We start from the raw sequence: 9,768 nt of genomic DNA on the forward strand, positions 1-9,768 counted from the left end.
AATAGGTTCAGAAGAATGCTCATTAACAACGCACAATATGCAGATTACACTGTCTTGCTTGCTGAAAGTGAAGAGTGCTTGAAGTATTTATTGATGAGGATCGAAGACTACAGCCTTCAGTATGGATTGCACACCAGCATAAAGAAAACAAAGATCCTCACAGCTGGACCAATAAACAATGTCATGATAAACAGAGAAAGTTTGAAGTTGTCAAGGATTTCATTTTACTTGGAACTGCAATCAACATCCATGGATGTATCAGGATAGAAATTAAACGACATATTGCATTGGACAAATCTGCTGCAAAAGACCTCTTTAAGGTGTTGAGAAGCAAAGATGACACTTTGAGGGCGCCTATATCTATCTATTTTTATATCTATCTCTCTATCTATATGGAAACCCTCATGGGGTAGTGCTTAAGAGTTTGGCTGCTAAGCAAAAGGTTGGCAGTTCAGATCTACCAGATGCTCCTTGGAAACCCTATGAGGCAGTTCTACTCTGTCCTATAGGGTCACTATAAGTCAGAATGCAGTCGAAGGCAATGAGTTTGGTTTGAGTTTATATACGTATATATATGTATGTGTATATATACAAATATGCATGTATACATGTAAAGTTTTAATGCTCTCAAATCATTTTATAGATTTAAAACAAAACAAAAAAAAACAAAGTTTTTGTAATTTTTCCTACTTCACACATATGCAGGGATGTTAACTCACTACTCCTGTTCTGGATCACTCGTAGAGTAGTGGTTAGGAGGTAAGGCTGCTAACATAAAGGTCAGCAGTTCAAATTCAGCAGCCACCCCTGGAAAAACCTACGGGGCAGTTGTACTCTGTCCTGTATGGTCATTATGATTTGGAATTGAATCAACTGCAACAGGTTTTATTTTTGGGTTTTTAACCATGTTCTCTTTGTAGACCTGGTTTTGATTTAGGCCTTCACCACTTAAGTTTATGTTTGAAATGAAAAATCATCTAATCCTTCAATGTCATTTTTTATATTTGATTAGAAAAATGAACTTTACATTTTTCATGAGAATGTATTTTTTTGAACTTTTTTTAATAATTTTTATTGTGCTTTAAGTGAAAGTTTACGATTCAAGTCAGTCTCTCACACACAAAAAAAAAACCATATACACCTTGCCACACACTCCCAGTTACACTCCCCTAATGAGACAGCCCGCTCTCTCCCTCCACTCTCTCTTTTTGTGTCCTTTTCGCTAGCTTCTAAGCTCCTCTACCCTCTCATCTCCCCTCCATGCAGGAGATGCCAACATAGTCTTAAGTGTCCACCCGATCCAAGAAGCTCACTCCTCACCAGTATCCCCCTCCAACCCATTGTCCAGTCCAATCTGTGTCTGAAGAGTTGGCTTTGGAAACGGTTTCTGTCCTGGGCCAACAGAAGGTCTGGGAGCCATGACCACCAGGGTCCTTCCAGTCTCAGTCAGACCATTAAGTCTGGTCTTTTTATGAGAATTTGGGGTCTACATCCCACTGCTCTCCTGCTCCCTCAGGGGTTCTCTGTTGTGTTCCCTGTCAGGGCAGTCATCGGTTGTAGCCAGACACTGTCTAGTTCTTCTGGTCTCAGAATGACATTGTCTCTGGTTCATGTGGCCCTCTCTGTCTCTTGGGCTCATAATTGCCTTGTGTCGTTGGTGTTCTTCACCAACTTTGATGCAACTTAGATGGCTGCTTGCTAGCGTTTAAGACCCCAGATGCCACTCTTCAAAGTGGGATGCAGAATGTTTTCTTAATAGATTTTATTATGCCAATTGACTTAGATGTCCCCTGAAACCATGGTCCCCAGACCCCTGCCCCTGCTATGCTGACCTTCGAAGCATTTAGTTTATTCGGGAAACTTCTTTGCTTTTGGTTTAGTCCAATTGTGCTGATCTCCCCTGTATGTGTGCTGTCTTTCCCTTCACCTAAAGCAGTTCTTATATACTATCTAATTAGTGAATTGCCTCTTTCCCACCCTCTCTCCCTCCTCCCTCTCTTAGCCATAAAGAATGTTTTCTTCTCAGTTTAAACAATTTCTCAAATTCTTATAATAGTGGTCAGATACAATATTTGTCCTTTTGCAACGGACTAATTTCACTCAGCATAATGCCTTCCAGGTTCCTCCATGTTACGAAATGCTTCACAGATTCTTCACTGTTCTTTATCGATGTGTAGTATTCCATTGTGTGAATATACCATAATTTCTTTATCCATTCATCTGGTGATGGGCACCTTGGTTGCTTCCATCTTTTTGCTACTGTAAACAGTGCTGCAGTATACATGGGAGTGCATATATCTGTTCATGCAAAGGTTCTTATTTCTCTGGGATATATTCCAAGGAGTGGGATTGCTGGATCCTATGATAGTTCTATCTAGCTTTTTAAGGAAGCGCCAAATCGATTTCCAAAGTGGTTGTACCATTTGACATTCCCACCAGCAGTGTAGAAGTGTTCCAATATCTCCACAGCCTCTCCAACATTTATTATTTTGTGTCTTTTGGATTAATGCCAACCTTATTGGAGTGAGTTGAAATCTCATTGTAGTTTTGATTTGCATTTTTCTAATGGCTAATGATTGTAAACATTTCCTCATATATCTGTTAGCTACCTGAACATCTTCTTTAGTGAAGTGTCTATTCATATCTTTTGCCCATTTTTTAATTGGGTTATTTGTCTTTTTTTAGTTGAGTTTTTGCACTATCATGTAGATTTTAGAGGTCAGGCGCTGATCAGAAATGTCATAGCTAAAAACTTTTCCCCAGTCTGTAGGTAGTCTTTTTACTCTTTTGGTGAAGTCTTTGGATGAGCATATGTGTTTGATTTTTAGGAGCTCCCAGTTATCTAGTTTTTCTTCTGCATTCTTTATAATGTTTTGTATACTGTTTATGCCATGTATTAGGGCTGGTAACATTGTCCTTATGTTTTCTTCCATGATCTTTATCGTTTTAGATTTGATATTTAGGTCTTTGATCCATTTTGAGTTAGTTTTTGTGCATGGAGTGAGGTATGCATCTTGTTTCATTTTTTTGCAGATGGATATCTAGTTATGCCAGCACCATTTGTTAAAAAGACTGCCTGTTCCCCATTTAACTATTTCGGGGACTTCATCAAATATCAACTGCTCCTATGTGGCTGGATTTATGTCTGGATTCTCAATTCAGTTCCATTGGTCCCTGTATCTGTTGTTGTACCAGCACCAGGCTCTTTTGACTACTGTGGTGGTATAATAGGTTCTAAAATCAGGTAAAGAAAGGCCTCCCACCTTCTTCTTCTTTTTCAGTAATGCCTTATTTATCCGGGGCCTCTTTCCCTTCCATATGAAGTTGGTGATTTGTTTCTCCATCTCATTAAAGAAGTCATTCGGATTTGGATCGGAATTGCATTAAATGTATAGATCGCTTTTGGTAGAATAGACATTTTTATAATATTAAGTCTTCCTATCCATGAGCAAAGTATGTTCTTCCACTTATGTAAGTCTCTTTTGGTGTCTTGCAGAAGTATACTGTAGTTTTTTTTTTTTTTTTTTTTGTATAAGTCTTTTACATCTCTGGTAAGATTCATTCTTAAGTATTTTATCTTCTTGGGGGCTACTGTAAATGGCATTGATTTGGTGATTCCCTCTTCGATGTTCTTTTTGTTGGTGTAGAGGAATCCAAGTGATTTTTGTATGTTTATTTTGTATCCTGATACTCTGATGAACTCTTCTATTAGTTTCAGTAGTTTCCTGGAGGATTCCTTAGGGTTTTCTGTGTATAAGATCATGTCATCTGCAAATAGAAATACTTTTAGTTCTCCTTTGACAATCTGGATGCCCTTTAAATCTTTATCTATCCTAATTGCTCTGGCTAGGACTTTCAGCACAATGTTGAATAAGAGCAGTGATAAAGGGCATCCTTGTCTGGTTCCCCATCTCAGTGAGAATGCTTTCAGGCTCTCTCAATTTTTTTTTTTTTTTTTCAGCTGTTGGCTTTGTATAAATGCCCTTTATTATGCTGAGGAATTTTCTTTCTATTCTTATTTTGCTGAGAGTTTTAATCATGAATGAGTGTTGAACTTTGTCAAATGCCTTTTCTGCATCAGTTGATAAAACCATGTGATTCTTGTCTTTTGTATTATTTATGTGGTGGATTACATTAATTGTTTTTCTAATGTTGAACCATCCCTGCATACCTGGTATGAATCCCACTTGGTCATGGTGAATTATTTTTTTGATATGTTGTAGAATTCTATTGGCTAGAATTTTGTTGAGAATTTTTGGATCTACATTCATGAGGAATATAGGTGTATAATTTTCTTTTCTAGTGGTGTCTTTACATGGTTTTGGTATCAGGGATATAGTGGCTTCATAGAAGTATTCCGTCCTTTTCTGTGGTCTGAAATACCTTTAGTGGTAGTGGTGTGAACTCTTCGCTGAAAGTTTGGTAGAACTCTGCAGTGAAGCCGTCTGGACCAGGGCTTTTTTTTGTTGGGAGTTTTTTGATTACCTTCTCTATCTCTTCTTTTGTTATGGGTCTATTTAGTTGTTCTACCTCTGTTTGTGTTAGTTTAGGTAGGCAGTGTGTTTCTAGGAATTCATCCATTTCTTCTAGGTTTTCAAATTTGCTTGAGTATGGTTTTTCATAGTAATCTGATACGATTCTTTTAATTTCAGTTGGATCTGTTGTAATATTGCCCATCTCATTTCTTACTCAGGTTATTTGCTTCCACTCCTGTTTTTCTTTTGTCAGGTTGGCCAGTGGTTTATCAATTTTGTTGATATTTTCAAAAAAACAGCTTTTGGCCTTGTTAATTTTTTCAATTGTGTTTCTGTTTTCTATTTCATTTAGTTCAGCTCTAGTTTTTATTATTTGCTTTCTTCTGGTGCCTGTGGGTTTCTTTTGTTGCTCTCTTTCTATTTGTTCAAGTTGTGGGGATAATTCTTTGATTTTGGCCCTTTCTTCTTTTTGGATGTGTGCATTTATTGATAGAAATTGGCCTCTGAGCACTGCTTTTGCTGTGTCCCAAAGGTTCTGATAGGAAGTGTTTTCATTCTCATTGGATTCTCTGAATTTCTTTATTCTATCTTTAATGTCTTCTATTATAAAAAAAAAAAAAAAATTTTTTTTTTTTTTTTTTATAATCCAGTCTTTTTTGAGCAGGGTATTGTTCAGTTTCCAAGTGTTTGATTTCTTTTCCCTGCTTTTCCTGTTACTGCTGTCCACTTTTACGGCCTTATGGTCAGAGAAGATGCTTTGTAATATTTCAATGTTTTGGATTCTGCTAAGGCTGGCTTTATAACCTAATATGTGGTCTATTTTAGAGAATGTTCCATGTGCACTAGAAAAGAAAGTATACTTGGTTGCTGTTGGGTGGAGTGTTCTGTATATGTCTATGAGGTCAAGTTGGTCGATTGTGGCATTTAGATTTTCCGAGTCTATATTGAGCTTCTTTCTGGGTGTCCTGACTTTCATTGAAACTGGTGTGGTGAAGTCTCCTACTATTATTGTGAACCTGTCTATCTCACTTTTCAATGCTGATAGAGTTTGTTTTATGTATCTTGCAGCCCTGTCATTCAGTGCGTAAATATTTAATATGGGTATATCTTGGTGTACTGTCCCTTTAATTATTATTTAGTTTCCTTCCTTACTCTTTATGATGGATTTTACTTTAAAGTCTATTTTGTCATAAATTAATCTTGCCACTCCCGCTCTTTTTTGATTGCTGTTTGCTTGATACTCTTTTTTCCATCCTTTGAGTTTTAGTGTTTGTGTCTCTAAGTCTAAGGTGTGTCTCTTGTAGGCAGCATATAGACGGATCTTGTTTTTTAATCCATGCTGCCACTCTCTGTCTCTTTATTGGTGCATTTAGTTCATCTACATTCCGGGTAATTATGGATAGGTATGAATTTGGTGCTATCATTTTGATGTCTTTTTTTGTGTGTTGTTGACAGTTTCTTTTTCCCACTTGATTTTATGTGCTGAGCAGATTTTCTTTATGTATTGTCCTTTCCTCATATTTGTTGCTGTGCATACTGTTTCTTCTGAGTCTGTATTTTTCCCTTGTATTTTATTTTGATGAATAGGATAGTTTGTCTCCTTTGTATTTACCTTATTATTTACCAGTATTTCTCTAAATTTAAAACTAACTTTTTATTTTTTTGTATCGCAGTATCTTCCTCTCCATATGGAAATATATGATTACATTTCTTATTCCCTTTTTATTATTTTAATGTTGTCTACTTTTATATAATAACTTCACTGTTACTCTGTTTTGGGCTTTTTTCTTTTTAAAAAATCTTGCTTTGTTTTTTTTGGATTTCCCTGACTGAGTTGACTTCTGGTTGCTCTGCCCAGTGATCTAGTCTTGGGTTGATACCTGGTATTATTGATTTTCTAACCAAAGAACTTCCTTTAGTATTTCTTGTAGTTTTGGTTTGGTTTTAACAAGTTCCCTAAACTTGTGTTTATCTGAAAATGTCTTAATTTCACCTTCATATTTAAGAGACAGTTTTGCTGGATATACGATTCTTGGCAGGCAAATTTTTTCCTTCAATTTTTAAAATACGTCATTCCATTGCCTTCTTGCCTGCATGGTTTCTGCCAAGTAGTCCGAGCTTATTCTTATTGGCTCTCCTTTGTAGGTGACTTTTCATTTATCCCTTGCTGCTCTTATAATTCTCTCTTTATCTTTGGTTTTGGCAAGCTTGATTATAATTGTCTTGGTGACTTTCTTTTAACTTCTACATTATGTGGAGTTCGATAAGCATCTTGGATAGATGTCTTCTAGTTTTTCATGATATCAGGGAAGTTTTCTGCCAAAAAATCTTCAACAATTCTCTCTATATTTTCTGTTATCCCTCTCTGTTCTGGTACTCCAATCACTTGTACATTATTTCTCTTGGTAGAGTCCCCCATGATTCTAAAAGTTTCTTCATTTTTTTAAATTATTTTATCTGATTTTTCTTCAAATATATTAGCTCCAAGTGAATTATCTTTGAGTTCAGAAATTCTAGCGTTTATTTGCTCAATTCTGCTCCTCTGACTTTCTATTGAGTTGTCTGATTCTGTCATTTTATTGTTAATCTTCTGAATTTCTGATTGCTGTCTATGGATTTTTCCAGCTTATTAGACTTTTCATTATGTTCCTGAATAATCTTTCTAATTTCTTCAGTTGCTTTATTGGTGTCTTCCTTGGCTTGTTCTGCGTATTGCCCCGTTCCCTTCCTGATGTCTTGAAGAGTTCTGTGTATTAAACTTTTGTATCCTGCATCTGGTAATTCCAGGAGTGCAGTTTTATCTAGAAGATTCCTGGATTCTTTGTTTTGAGAGCCTGTTGAGGTGATCATGGCCTGTTTCTTTATGTGACTTGATATTGACTGTTGTCTCTGAGCCATCTATACGTTATCGTATTAGTTTATGCGTGTTTACTGTGTCGTAGGTGCTTGCTTTGTTTTGTTTTGGTATACCCCTGTGAGTTGTTTGTGTGAACTAGCTTGAATTATTTTCACCTTTGGAGCTCTGGTGTTCTGTGCCCAGCTGGCTAGAGGTTTTGTCAGGTATATCTGTCCAGGAGTCCACTCAGTTTTCTTGTATGAATTCAGCTCAGGTTTCCAGGTAGCTGATTATCAAGTGTGTGGTACAGGCTCTGTCCTACAGTCTTAGGGGGCAGGGGTGATTGGCATATATACCGTTATCTGATTGCATCAGGGGGTCACTCTCTGAAAAAGGCAGGAGGCTGAGAACTGGCCCCTAAGTGTCTCTGAGGAAAACGTGTCTCTGTTCCCTACAGCGTGATGATGGGTGGGATCTGCAGAGGGACTATGGGCACCCAAATGTTTTGGTTGTAAGGACTGGGAACTACCAGATCTTTGGATCCCTGTCACGGGTTGCTGGGTGACCTGAGTGGAGCTACCAGTCCTTAGGTCCCTGATGTTGGTATGAGCGGACCTTGTTTAATAGGCAAAGCAACTTCAAACGTCAAACATCCACCTCTCCACCACACAGCCGAAATGGTTGGAGATTGCCAACAAGGGCCTAGTCTCCCAAAATAGACCCATGCAAGTCCATGCAGAAGAGAATGGTGCTCAAGGCTCATGGATGCTTTATGCCTGGACAGGAGCAGCTTCTGTCCTGAGCTCCCCCAGTTAATGGAGCTAGCAAATTATCTTTCCCCCCCAGTTGCAATTTTTTTCCTTCCCCAAGGCCAGGAGGGTGGCTCTAGGTGCTCACCAGGGTCTATCTCAGGCCCAGGGATTCAGCCGCTGAAGCCAGCTTGAGGGTGGGGGGGAGCACAGTAAAATATACACAAGTACTTAGCTTTTGCCTAGAGTGCCGTTCTCCTCAGGTTCCAGGGGTATGATTAGGCTGTGTGGCTGGCTCCTTCTCCCTAAGGAAACTGCGGCTGGACGTTAGTACCAGCCTGCTGCCACCGGTGCTCCAGGAATGGTACCTGAGGGCTCCCCGCAACTCTGGTCCAGTAACTCCTCTCCACTTCTGAACGGTCTCTTCCTCACCCTGCCCCTCATTTCATTGTCTAAGCTTGCCTTTAATGTTCAGGGCTCCCAGCTTGTCACAAATATACTCATTTCACTTGTTTTTTTGGGTCTTTGTTGTAAAGCGGGCTCACCAGAAGCGTCTGTCTATTCCACCATCTTGGCTCCGGCTCAAGAATTAATGTATTTTAAAGAGCACAACTACCATTGCTTTAGTTTGTCTATGACATTCTTATACTCCATGTGATCACATTTGTGATTAAGGAATTTCCTTAACATCTTCTTTTATCTATAGCCTTAGAAACAAAGATATCACAGAGACAATTAGAACATTAATTAATCATCCCCAAACTGCTTTCATACTCAATATAATCCGAATAAGTTTTTGTTCATTTATGTCCTATTTCCAACACTTTTCATATATATTGTTCATTTTATTTTAAGTCAATTGTTGTTATTGTTGGTGTTAACTGCCATCGAATCAGAGCCTGACTCATGGCAAATCCGTGTGTTACAGAGTAGAGCTATGCTCCATAAGTTTTCATTGGCCATAGTCTTTACAGAAGCAAGTAGCCAGGCCTTTTCTGCAGAGCCACTGGAAGGGTTCAATCTGCCAACTTTTCCACCAGCAGCTGATTGCAAAGCACTTGTCCTATCCAAGTTCCTTCTTAAATCAATTTAACATTGCATATTCAATGAATTTCAATTGTTTGCATGCTTTACAACCATCTCTGTCTTAATATAGAAATGATACATTTAGATTCACTTGCTCTGAGGTGGTGTCAGAGAAATATTTTTTAAAACTTCCCTTGGACAATATTTCAATCAGGATGACGAAGAAGAGGTCTATATTTAGGAACTCAATACTTACATTATTGTTTGACTTTAAGTCATGCTTAATAAAAAAAGAACTGCAAACACATATAACCTCCTCTACGGTACCCTTAAAACTAATTCTTTGGATTCAGGAATTGTATAAAGCAAAATTTCCTACTTCCCTTCAACAACTTTATTTTATTTCACGTAATGGAAAAGATGAGTTTTGACTTTTATTATAATCATGCACTAGCTTTTCTTGGGGAGTCCCAAATCCCTGGGTCAGGCATCAGGGGATGATGAAACCAAGATCCACATGTCAGATGGCAGGCTTTTGGCTCACAGCAGTGAAAGCCAACAATCCAAGGCCAGTAAGTGAGAAAGGAGGGTGCTGGCCCCAGTCCAAAGAACTGGAGATCAGGTGATGATGAGCCAAATAATGGATCCAAGGCAGAGCAAAAAAGCCAGTGAGCTTTGCCAG

Source organism: Loxodonta africana, chromosome 22 (genome assembly GCF_030014295.1).
Source record: "Loxodonta africana isolate mLoxAfr1 chromosome 22, mLoxAfr1.hap2, whole genome shotgun sequence".
Taxonomy (NCBI): Eukaryota; Metazoa; Chordata; class Mammalia; order Proboscidea; family Elephantidae; genus Loxodonta; species Loxodonta africana.